Source organism: Pinus tabuliformis, chromosome 6, assembly GCF_031772625.1.
Source record: "Pinus tabuliformis cultivar Carrire ecotype Pingquan chromosome 6, CPIR1, whole genome shotgun sequence".
NCBI lineage: Eukaryota > Viridiplantae > Streptophyta > Pinopsida > Pinales > Pinaceae > Pinus > Pinus tabuliformis.
Genome location: NC_142292.1, coordinates 1,087,830,233 through 1,087,844,120, shown reverse-complemented (window position 1 = coordinate 1,087,844,120; position 13,888 = coordinate 1,087,830,233).

Genomic DNA, 13,888 nt, shown 5'->3' with positions numbered 1-13,888 from the left:
TGAAGTTGTAGCAGCTGATGTGCCCACTCCAATGTGTTGAGGCAATTTGAAAGAGACATGTCCAAAAGAGTCCAGGTCAAGAGTTTTTTCAAGGTCTTTCATTTCCTGCTTCATTTTCTATTCCTCAGTAATCTGTTCTACCAATGTGCCCTCTACCCATTCATCTTGATTAGCATATTGTTCTATATCAAGGATTCTACAATGTTCATAGCCTGATAGCCTATATTTTGTCTTTCTATCATGGATAAATCCTTTTGGGTCATAGGGTACCCACCAAAAACTCCTTTTTAGTTTGAGCTGCTCACTTAATATCTTTTCAACATCTTTCCACCCTTCCTTTTTGTTAATAATGAGGGGGCCTAGTTGGTTTCTTAACTTCAGCTGAGCCTTTTTCTTGGCCTCATAAAAATGAGTCAAATATGAGCTAATAAATTGCCTAAAGTATTCAAGGGAAAACAATCTCATAGGCACATATCTTGGCAGCTTGTAGGGGCACAATTCACAGCCATAAATCCTGATCTCTGTGTGATTTTGGTAAAAGTACCAGTCACCTATTTTATAGCTTTTGGACAACTGCAAGATTTTCTGCATTTCCGCTGAGAGTCTGGGAGGGGGACTTCTCATTAGCAGAGATGAGACTGGATATATGAATAGATCAATGAACTCACAATAAGTATAAGGAGAATTATGGACTATATGGAAGACTGGGGTCCAAAATATGACAGATCTCCTTTCTACTTTTGCATTCAATTTTTTGATAGGGAACTGAAAACTATCTGTTTGATAGTATAAGAACAGATGATATATATAGGTTATATACTTGAAAACCCCTTCTCTATTTAGGCTCATGAATTGTTCATGGATTTTGTTGCTAATGAAGGTAGCAAATTCAAACTTGATGGCAGGAGGGTGTCCTGGAATAAATATAGACATCAGAGCTAGAATGGTTTCATCAACATACTCACTTGTTCTAAAACCTAGGACATAGGATATCATGTCAATAACAGTTCTCCCAACTTCATTGAAATAGACCTGGTGAAAAGGAGGTGAGTCTCTGGGTCGGGAGTCTGGGCTCATGAATAACTTGGAAATTCGTCCTATTCCTGCATAGGATAGTTTGGAGCCTTGGTCCAGCAAATGTTTCATAGACAGAGGAGCCAGAGGCTGATTAGGCTTGAAATGCAACATCTCATTGATTGAGTCAGGAGTGATATAGAACAGGACAGTGCCATTTGGGGACATGACTGCTCTTTGAGTAGGCTCATAGTTAGCACAACACAAGCGGATTATATGTGGAAATACATTGACTGATGGAAGATAACATATGGGAAGGTTGGACTCCCATATGCCATAGAGATCTGTCTTGTTTAGATAGATGTTTCTAATTTCACAAAATGTTTGGAGATGGTTTTTGATACCCATTAAGTCTTGTATTTTGAAGTCCCTATTAGCTAAGGGCAACCATTCCAGCTCCTTGTGTGGTGCATTCAAGGGGGCAACATTGAGGGCCACTGGAGGTTCCATTCTTCAATCCTCTGTGATTATTTAATTTGAAATTTTGAGCTTTCACGACAACAGTAGGTAAAGTAGTGCTTTTGGGTTCTTTCTGTGGGAATTGCAGGCCGAAATGAGCTTGAAATTTTAGCTAAATAGGTAAATTTGCAGAGGGGGTAACATTCTAAGAAATTTCTCGGAAAAAATGGGCCAAACAGAGGTTAAAATGCAGAGGTTTAGGGGCAGCACTGTGTTTTTAGTTAAAAATTTGGTTCTATGGGCAATTTTTGGAGAAAAACTTGGAAAAACAGGGTTTGGGAGAAGAATTTTGGTAAATACCTATTTTATGGACACCTGGTGCACAATGTGGGTGGCAGACCGAGCTGAGGGACCGAGCAGCGGAGTTGATTTCCCTGGGTGGTGGACTGTGCAACGAAAATGGCGTTTTGGACGATTTAAGATCGTGCAAACATCGTGTAGAAGAAACAAAGTGAAATGGACAAAAAATGACGTTTAACGGCTTTTTGACAAAAAATTTGATTTTGGCGGGTTTTTGGCGCGCTTTGGTCGGGTGACGTCAGCATGACGTCATGATTTTGTCGTATAGCGGGGGTACGAAGGCCGACTTGGCAGTGATGTGGCAGACACGTCGGATGATACAGAGGTGGGATGGTGGATGACATGTCTGATGATGTGAGGGTGACGTCAGCAGGGCTGGGGAATAGGCGGTAAGTGGTTTGGCCCCTGCACCGCTTTTGGGCCATAGTGGTATTGGCAGGGGGGGCAGCGATCACGCCGGGCGCCTGACACCTATCCTCTATATGATGACAATATCGCCCATCCCCCGGACGCTATCGTTCGGCATACGAAGGCTTGCGATATGCATGTGGGCCGTCCGATCTGGGGGATCGGATCCAACGGTTGGCGGCATGATAAATAGGCGGAGGGGTAATATATGGGACCTGCCATGTTATTTCATCATTTTTTAAGGTTTTGCAGAAAATCACAGTGTATTTCAACTTTGGGTTTTGCGGGTTGGTTATTTAATCAACCAAATGTTAATTAAATCCCATGGTTATACCTGCGCGAGGAGGGTTTTCAACAAGGTTTAGGGTAAACCTTGGACCCCCAAAATATTGACATATGGCTTTAAGAAGCCCGGGGCAGGATATTATAAAGTTTGGGGTTTTTTATGTGTTTTATGTATAACAGGGGCGGGGAAAACTTTAAATAGGAGCTATATAATAGAGTTAAAGTGTTAATATGGTTTTATAGATAGAAAACGCTAAGTTTATAAGGTAATAACTTAGGTTTTTAGGGAAATGGAAGGATCTTTTTACACAAGAAATGTGGCTTGTTTTGGCTAACTAAACACAGAGTTCCACTTAGTATTCCTCATAAAATGAAATGAACTAGGACCACTGAGTAGATCTCACTGTCCTTGAAGGGATGTTAGTAAGTGTTCTTGGGGAAATGAGAGGGGAAGTTAGTCATGCTCCAACTGTTTTGCAGCCACCTTGCTATGGTTTTTGTGATATCCATGAGATAAATCACATTCAAAAAGATGAAACTGATCACAAACTTGATTCTGCAACATCAAACTACTTACCCAACCTAATACACCTAACATTTTTCTTCCTTTTGATTGGGTGCATTTGAACTAGCAAACCCTTTCTCTTTTGTTTTCTTTTAGTTTTCCTCCTATCTAAGTCTGCCCTTATCTCTTCCAGGGGCTCAGATTTAGCTATTGAGAACCCTTGCTTCTCTACCTAACCACTGATCTGCCAAGCTTGAACTGTTGGAACAGATCTTATTCTCTAGTTCTACAACAAGAAATTTAAACATGGACTGGCCAAGATTGAGCTGTTTGGCCATCCATCAAGTGTGATAGAAGTCACTGATTGCACATTCTGAACTTGTTTGCAAAAAATAGGATAGTAGTGGCATTTTGCACTAGCACACTTTCCTGGTCTTTTCTTTGGGGTTCATTTTCTTTCTTTCTTGACCAATTCATTCTTTTTTCCCTTTGATTATTCTTTTAGGGCATACCCTCTTTACATTTTTTAAATTTTTTGGTTTTTTTGAAAATATGGAATCTTTGCAGCATGGAAAGGATGATCATATTTGGCATTTCCACAGTCAATCATGAAATATGACACCTATTGGTATAGGAACCTAACACATCCCAAGGCTCCTTAGATGGTTTTCCCTCTTGGGGGTAAAAACTTGTGTTGTTCTCTATTTTTTTTCATTCCTTCTGCTCGCCTCCTTCATCTCTTCCTTCTTGTAAGCTTAGGAGCAAGGGTGGACTGAGCTTGATTCCTATCCACCTAAATTTCATGCTCTGCATGATCCTCTTGTATAATGGTGTTCTCTCCAAGGCATTCATTGACCTTTCAAGAGAGTGATATTCTCTGATCTATAGATTGTGCGGTAAGGCATGCCATCACCTTTGTCAAGATTGCAGGGTTTTTGTTCCCAACAACCTTAATGTGTCTTCAAAGTGTAGGATGTCTTGCTCCTGGTTGGCAAGGTATTTAGGTTCTAAAGCAACATCATTGGAGATGAGGCCATGATTGCTAATGACAACCGTTGGGCTCACTAGCTTTGCCTTGATATACAATGGTTCATTTTCTTCCTTTGTCATTACCCTTTTCACTTCCCCGGCTCTTGTGTCCTCATGATTCATCCAGGATGCTAAGGCCACTAGCTGCATATCTCCTAATCTTGCATTGCGATCCCAAAAATTCATATTTTTCATAGTGAAGTTGTGCATGTAAAATTCAGCCAATATTTCTTTGTGTTCCATGTTAGCTTACCTACAAAATTCAATGAATTGTTTGTAATCTTGAAAGGGAATCGATCCATGTTGTGCCAAGGTTTTGATTTGGAATTTCACCCACTGTTCTTTAAGAAAGAGTGCATAAGACTTAGATGGATGTATGCATTGCAATTCTTCCATGGAGAGACTTACCATAGTGGCAAGTTGTGTTTCTTTCTACTGCATCCTCTCTCTCAACCTCATATGTTATTCCTATAGCTGCTCCTTCATTATAGACTCTCTCATTATCAAATCACTTAACTCTTTTCTCATTTCAATGACCTTTTCTTCCATGAGGCTTACATCCTCTACCTTCTTAGATTAGGCAATTTGCATCCACCTGTGGGTTCTACTTATTTTTGTCTCTAGCTCATAAAGGAGTGGGACTACAAATTTTTCAGGGATCATCCTCCCTCCTTCAATAAATTTGTAGTAGGAGCTCAAGCTAGGTTGTGGGATAAGTTCTTGGAGCTCTTGTAGGTCTTTTCCAGTAGTTTTTAAGGTGGTGGCTACCTCTTGTGAATCTTTCTTGGGCTCCTGTAGCTTCCCTGTTCTGCGTGTAACAAATTCTTCCCCTCCTATAGTAAATGCTATCTTTCCTGTAACTTCTCTTTTTCATCTTCCTCAGAGGCAGATTGAGTCCTTGGCTTCTTGAAGGTGATAGACCTAGTGGTAGGCCTACTCACAGGTACTATGGGTGACTTGTTTTTTGTTCTAGGAGGGGTATTTTTGCCTTGAATCTTAGCTCTTGGAGCAACCTAAAGTGGTATGCATAAACTACACTTAATATCCCTTCACAAGATATGTATATAAGGATATGGTAGGCTACCTCATCCCAAGGGTAAGGCATACTTTCTCTCCTCACTCAATTCTAGTCTTCTACGAGCTTCTCATTGGAAAGGAATAAGTTTTTCCTAGCTGTGACACTTACTTTCTTGTCTTCTTTGCTCCATCAGATTCCTAGAGGAAAGGTGGTTACTCTGTTGATAGTTTCTAGACTGAGAGAAATGGCCAACTCTCTGACTACAATTGTGGCACTGTCTTCCCCTTGAGAGTGTAATGTTGTGGAAAATTCATGGGTAAGGTCATCATCATATCCCTTTAGTAGCTCAAAGAAGTCCAACCACTGGTGGTTTCTGAATATGTCAACTACATGAGGGTATTGGTGAATTATCCTTTTGTTTGAGGGTTCCCTTATATTAAATCCTCCCCCTACTTTTTCTCTATTACTTCTTGATGCTATGTAGGTGTGGAATTTTAAAAATTCAAGAAGTCTCAATGATGAAAGAGTGGCATAAACAATGGTTAAAAAATGGCAAGGTGCTTGGTGATAGTGAGGAAGAAGGGTGATCAAAGTTATATTCACCAAGCTATTTATTTTATATTAACCACAACAACCTCCGAAAGGATCCCCTACTGATCAATTGATTGCTATATTCTCTTAATTTCAAGTAGAGTGTTCATGAAATTGGGTGTAGAAATAAATAAGGATGGTATCACTTACTTCCTATTAGATCAATTATGGGTGTGCATGAAGTTTTTGAGACAGTTTTGAGCCACTGTGACTCCTTTTTCTCCTCTCAATTCCTCTTGTAGGTCCTCTTGGACCTCCTGTAGCAATTGCATGCTTGCTTGTAGCTTTCTCCTATACTATGCAAGTAGGGTTCGAAACTCCTTGGTGGCACTCTAGCTGCTCAATGCACTAGCTCGTCCTTTCTTCACCGATTTTTAGAATGAGTGATGGTGTAAATGTATTCTAGCCAACACATAATATCCTTTTTGGGTTAAAATATTGGAGCACAAGGGTGACTTGGAATTAACACGAGTTCCTTTTTTTGGACCATTGTCCCCACTAACTGTCATCATCTCTCCCTCCTCGTGATTATTACCCCACTCTTCGAGGACACTAGTTTGTTTTGAGTTGACATTTACACATTGCATGGGTAACTTAACTCACACTTGAGTTGACTAGTTAAGGGTGGCCAAGTTCACTGGCCACCTCGACCTATTAAAACACATTTTCTCACTTAAAACACATTTTTGTCATTTTTATACAGAGGGGGGAGTTTAGAGTTGCCATACCTGAGCCTACCTATGGATCGATTTGTTGCAGAGGCTTGAATGCTAGAGTTGGACCATACATCATTATGAATAATGGAGTTGACCTCTTTGACTTATTTCATGTGCATGTCTACTTCTTCTTTTTTTATGTTTGATCCAAATTGAATCCATAAAGAATTGCCAAAAGAACCATGACTGTATCAGGTCGGGACAAACATCAAATAATTTAGAATAGCGATTAAAAATACCTCTAAACCAGTGGAAGTTGGCAGCTAGCATGGAACGACGAGGACCTTGGTCAAAGCGCGCTGACCAAGGTCCATGGAGACTATGCAGGAGGCAAAATTAGCCCTGGGAGACCCGGATCAGGAAACAGAGGAGGTTTTTGATGCGCGATTAGCCCTTAGCGCTAATCGTACATCGCTGGGTGAAAAACCTCAAAATGGAGAAGCCTTGAGTATCGGTCGCATGGAAGAGCCAGGAACCATGGGGAAAAGGCTAAAGCTAAAAGGCGGAACCCGCTCTAAAACCGATGGTATTGATCAGAGGCTTCTTGAGCGATAAGCGGAATTGGTGAAATTGGAGTGATACCACTCAGCGCTCGATACGTGGTGAGTGGAGGAGAGAGAAAACCATCGCTCATCGTGCGCCAACGGTCGAGCAAGTCAACCATGTGAAATGAGTGAACGGCATTGGATCTGGTGAATCTAGATCTAACGATTGACATCACGCCCGACGACAAGACCGGATTTAATGAGGGAATAAGCCGCAATTTAGAAGGATTTGACGTCCACTTTAACCACCATGGTGGAGGAAGACTCATTCCACGACATAATCGAAGAATTGAACCGATGAAGTAGGCTGGCGCAGTTTATAGGAGGACATATGGCCACTCCCTATGAGCCTGATGATGACGTCGAACAGAGAACTCCAAGCGCAGCTATAGAAGGCGATCAGATGGAAGTGGAAGAGGAACCTTATAGCCTAAAGCTCTGATACCACTTGATCTGATAGTCACCCTATGAGTGACCTTAGTTAAAGATTTATTGAATAAAGGTATCACAGACTCATGTGCTAGTGTGTGTTTCTATGTTATTTAAGCAACGGATCGATCAAATTGCAAATACACAGACACTTGAAATGGAAAGAAAACAGAGAAATATAGTAAACAAATACAAGAACACAAGAAATTAATAAGGAGTTCACCCTATCCTCCAGGGCTACATCTTTGGTCGAACTCTCAGTGGTGGCCTTATTTTATTGTGTCTTAAGCAGAGAATTACAATGCAGGAGCTCAATATGAGTCACCTGAAATAGATGGCAGGGTGGTTTTTGGATTCCCCAAGCCACTGGAGTGCAAAGACTCTGTTCCTACCAGCTCTTTGACCTCTCTGGTCTAACAGATCCTCTCAAGGATGGCTTGAATCTCTCAAGCTCTATGGTGCTCGACACTGCCTTTAGTCAGCTCGGCCCTCTGTCTTCTTTTTGCTTTTCTTTGCTTCACTGTCTTCTTGGCTTCTCTGTCTTCTGTCTTCGGTTCTTCCTCTCTCTATGTGTTTTGTTCTTTTTTCATGGCTTTAAGTCCATTCGAGCTCATGGTTGTTCAGTTCCTCTTCCACCTCCATCGGATTGCATTCTACAGCTGCACTTGGAGTTCCCTGTTCGGCGTCATCATCAGGCTCACAGGGAGTGACCACATGTCCTCCTGTAAACTGCGCCAGCGTGCTTTATTGGTTCAATTCTTTGGTTACATCATGGAATGAGTCTTCCTCCACCGTGGTGGTCAAAGCGGACCTCAAATCCTTCTAAATCGCGGCTCATTCCATCATTAAATCTGGTCTTATCATTGGGCACGATGTCAACCATCAGATCTGGATCCCCCAGATCCATCGTCGTCCGCTCATTTTGTGTGGTTGACTTGCTTGGCCATTATCACGTGATGAGCGGTGGTTTTCTCTCTCCTTCGCTCACCACGCATCGGGCGTTGAGTGGGATCACTCCAATTTCACCAATTTTTCTTACCGCTCAAGGAGCCCCCAATCAATACCGCCAGTTTCAAACCGGGTCCCACCTTTTAGATTTAGCCTTTTCCCCATGGTTCCCGGCTCTTCCATGCGACCGATGCTCGGGGCTTCTCCATTTTGAGGGTTTTCGCCCATCGATGCGCGATTAGTGCTAAGTGCTAATCATGCATCAAAAACCTCCTCTGTTTCTTAATCTGGGCCTCCAAAGGCTAATTTCGCCTCCTGCGTAGTCTCCATGGGCCTCGGTCAACACGCTTTGACCAAGGTCCCCGTCGTTCCATACTAGCTACCAACTGCCACTAGTTTAGAGGTGTTTTTTATCACTGTTCTAAATTCTTTGATGTTTGTCCCGGCCTGATACAGTCATGGTTCTTTTGACAGTTCTTTATGGATCCAATTCGGATCACAACCTTCCCATTGAAAAAGCTTTTGGACCACCAAAAGTTGGTTTTCAAGCATCGACTAAGTGAGGGTATTGTTTTCTCACTTGCCCAATCTCAATCCACTTTGCACTGTTTGGCTTTGAACCCTTGAGCCCAATCCTGAGGTACTCCACATTTCCCCTGCGCGTCGTCCTCACCTTCCTGTCTAGCACTCTGTCTTCCTACAATTCATTAAGATATTCAGGTAGTAGGTCATCAATAGAAGGAAATTGACTTTGCTCTTCAGGGTCCTCAATCATTGAAGGTTCAAACAATCTCAAGCAATTTGCATTTACGACTGAGTAGATGTGCATGTAAGCTAGTAGGAACAGAGTCTGTGCACTCCAGTGCCTTGGGGAATCCAAAAACCACCCTACTAAGCAAATCTGTTTCAGGTGACTCATATTGAGCTCCTGCATTGTAATTCTCTGCTTAAGACACAATAAGATAAGGCCACCACTGAGAGATGGACCGGAGATGTAACCCTAGAGGATAGGGTGAACTACTTATTGATTTCTTGTGTTCTTGTATTTGCTTACTGTATTTCTCTGTTGTCTTTCCATTTCAAGTGTCTGTGTATTTGCAATCTGATCGATCCATTGCTTAAATAACATAGACACACACACCAACACATGAGTCTGTAATACCTATATTCAATAAATCTTTAACTGAGGTCACTCATAGTGTGATTATCAGATCAAGTCGTATTAGAGCTTTAGGCTGTAAGGTTAGACAAGATTGTGTTGGTTTAGTTGTTGAATGCTCACTAGATCAAAGCTCAAATTAGGAGAAGGAGAGTTGGTCGAAACTAATCCTAAAATTGGGAGAGTCTATCCTCAGAAGACAATGTCAGAGGAAGGTTCTGTGGGGCTAGACCCTCAATTCATAGAAAGTTTCCTATCTATAAAGTCTATGGTAGAGGAAATGTATAGGGACTTCAGAAAGCATAAGGATGAGGATTCATCAGGTTCTAAACAAGATACAGAAGAAGATGAGTCTCACTTCCATGACCACTCCAAGGGAAAAGGGAAAGAGGAAAGCTTTCTCACACCTCGTAATAGCCCTGTGCATAATAAGAAAGCATCTTTGGTTAAGCTAGATGTTAAATTTGATTTGCCTATATATGATGGAGAGCTAAATGTTGAAAAGTTGGAAAATTGGATTAGACAAATTAATGTGTATTGCAGAGTACAGAACATAGACTCAGATAAGAGTAAGATTCAACTAGCAAGCCTATGCCTAGGAGGCACTACCTTGGTTTGGTGGGAAGGCATAACCCAAGCTGATATGAAAAGACATGGTAAGACCATCTCTATCTGGAGTGAATTTGTTTCTGCAATAAAAAAGTAGTTCTATCCATTGGCCTACATGCAACAAGCCATGATGAGTTGGCAAACTCTTCGACAGTTGAAAGGGCAAAGTGTGCAAGGGTACACTCAAGAATTTAGAAAGAGAGCATTGATGCTAGGTATCTCATTAGAATCACCAGAGACTCTTTTGAAGTACATTGGTGGTCTATACAGCTACATGAGGCATACCATCCTCATGTTCAATCCCACTAGTATAGATGAGGTATCTATACAAGCTACTCATCTAGAAGCTAGAGGAAAGAATGGAAATCCAGATGTTGGGGGACCATCCCAACCCACTACAAGCAAGAGCAAGGAGAAAAGAAAGGATAAGTGGAAAGCAAGGAAGGCTGACACTGCACAGAGAAGCAAAGCTTCATGCATTCACTATAAAAAGGATGGGCATGATGATGAGAAGTCCGAGGGCAAGAAGAAGAAGACTATTGCAGCTATTCCGAAAGATTTGGGGTCAGACTCGGGAGATGAAACAACTATTGTAGCCACAGGTATAAAAGGTAAGAATTCTGAAGCATCTACTAGTAATTCTACTCAATCTGTTATTGATGAAGAAAATGAGAGAAAAAGACATGAGCTTTTCCATATTCGAGTTGTTTCCAAATATCAAAATATTGATACTTTGTTTGATAGTGGCTCACAAGTAAATCTAATTTATGAAGCTATTTTAATGAAATTGGGATTAGCAACTACACCTCATAAGAAACCATACCCATTAGGATGGTTGAATGATAAAGCACAACTATAAGTGACTAGACAGTGCAAACTCAAGTTTTCTTTTGGGTCAGCATTTGTAGATGAGGTTGAGTTAGACATAATTCCTTTGGATATATGTGGAATTGTTTTAGGAAGTCCTTACTTGTATGATAGAAAGGCTATTTTCTATAGAGCTGAGAACAAGTATCTACTTGTTAAAGATGGAATCAAATACTTTGTAAGAGCTCACAAGCTCAAGAATAATTATACTCTCATAAACTTAGGGCAGATGAAAAGAATGATAAATTCATGCAAACAATTCTTACTAATGGTTGTAAAGGAAAAGAAACCTGATAAAACCAATGTATTTGAGGGTTGTAATGCTAAATAGCAAGCTGATATAGAAAAGGTTGTTTCAAAGTATGATGTCTTATTTCAAGAACCTAAAGGTCTGCCACCCAAAAAGGGAATAGTACATGATATTATATTGTAGCAAGATGTTCCATTGCCTAACATTGGAATTTACAGGTTGTTTTCTTTAGAGAATGTTGAAATCAAGAAGCAGGTGTAGGAGTTGCTCGAGAAAGGGTTCATCAGGCCTAGCACATCACCATGTGGGTCACCAATCGTTTTGTTGAGAAAGAAAGATGGCTCGTGGAGAATGTGCATTGATTACCGGGCATTGAATAAGATAACAATCAAAAATAGTTATCCCCTTCCTCACATAGATGATCTTTTAGATCAATTGAAGGAAGTTGTTTATTTCACCAAGCTGGATTTGCACAGTGGATACCATCAGGTCAGGGTTTCAAAGAAAGATGCATGGAAGACTGCTTTCAAAACAAAGCAGGGATTGTATGAATGGCTGGTTATGCCTTTTGGCTTGACCAATGCTCTTGCTACTTTGATGAGATTAATGAATGATGTACTCAGACCTTTTCTTGATGATTTTGTTATTGTGTACCTGGATGACATTCTGATTTTTAGTAAAACGTGGGAAGAACATTTAAAGCATGTTAAGTAGACACTAGATGTTTTGAAAAGAGAAAAAAATTATGTTAAACTCTCAAAATGTGAATTTGGCAAGACATCTCTAAATTACTTGGGTCATATAGTAGGGAGTGGTGAATTGAAAATAGATCCCTCTAAAGTGGCAATCGTTGTAAACTGGCCTAAACCCAAGTCTGCTACAAAAGTTAGAAGCTTCTTAGGAGCAGCATAGTCTTGGAGGAAGTTCATTTCTAACTTTTCCTCAATTGCAGCTCCCTTACATGCTTTAACAGGATTGAACAAGGTGTTTTAGTGGGGAGGCAAACATCAGAAAGTCTTTGACACCTTGAAAGAAAATATTAGTACAACACCTATACTAGCACTACCTGATCTACAAAGACCATTTGAGATCCAGACTGATGCCAGTGACTATGCCATGGGAGCAGTTTTGATACAGCACGGTAAACCCATATGTTATCATTCTGAGACTTCTAATCCTGCAGTAGTTAACTATCCTACATATGATAAATAATTGTATGCATTAGTTCAAAGTGTGAAAAAGTGGAAACATTACTTAATGGGCAAAGAGACAATAATACATACTGATCATCAACCACTTCAATATCTATACTCCCAAACTAAGTTGCAGCAATCAAGACATTACAGGTGGATGGGTTTTCTACAACAGTTTCATTTAGTCATCAGATATAAAAGGGCATACATAAAAAAGTTACAGACATGTTATCTAGACCCATTATAAATGCATCTACCATACTTAAGCATAATTATGTACTACATGAAAGCTACATTGAACAATATGCTCAGGATATGGACTTTAAATATGTATATGCAACTTTGAGTCAAGGCAAAAGAGTATAAGAATTGGACTATCATATGAAGGAATGACTCTTATACCATTGTGGGAAACTCTTCATTCCATAAATTGAGAGAGTAAAGATTATTAGGGAAGCACACACTTCTCTGATATCAATTCACTTTGGGGTAAGTAAAACAGTTGCATAGCTGTAAATGTTTTGTTATTGGCCGAAAATGAATGAGGCAATTTCTAGATATGTAAGAGGGTGTGCTATGTGTGCTAAAAGTAATCCCAGCAACAAAAAACTAGGCTTGTACACTCCATTGCCAGTTCCTTCTCACCCTTGGGAGATTGTTTCCATGGATGTTGTTGGAGTAATGCCTAAATATAGAAAAGGTCATGATTATCTATATGTTGTTGTGGATAGGTTCAGCAAAATGTGTATTTTCATACCTTGTAATAAACAGATTATAGCTGAACAGACTGCAAAATTGTTCTTTGAACATGTATGGGTTCATTTTGGATTACCCACTTCTATTTTATCCGATCGAGACACCCGATTTGTGGGTAGGTTTTGGTCAAGTCTGTGGGAACTGATGGACACCAAACTGAAGAAAAGCACAACTTTTCATCCACAAACTGATGGCCAGACAGAAGTAGTTAACAAGACAGTGATCCAGTTACTAAGAGGATATTGCAGCAAACATCCTAATATTTGGGATGAACACTTGTGTTATGTGCAGCATGCTTACAACATAGAAAAGCATTATTCTACACAGAGATCTCCTTTTGAGACCTGTTTTGGTTTCACACCAAGGTCTCCTTTAGATTTTGTCTTAGGTAAAGATACCATGGTTGATGGACACAATGATGTGGACAGGGCAACTAGGTTCATTGAAAAGATCCAGGAGATCCACCAGGCAGTACAGGAACAGCTGGAAAATAGCCAAGCCAAGTACAAGGCTAGGCATGACAAGCATCAGATGGAGCATAGTTTTCAAGTTGGTGACCAGGTCTGGCTATATATCAGCAAGGACAAGATGTAAGGTGAAGGTAAGAAGCTAAAACCTATCAGGTATGGACCGTTCAAGATACTTGAGAAGATTGGTGAAAATGATTTTCGCCTTGATCTACCAGCTTACATGCACATCTACTCAGTCATAAATGCAGATTTCTTGAGATTGTTTGAACCTTCACTG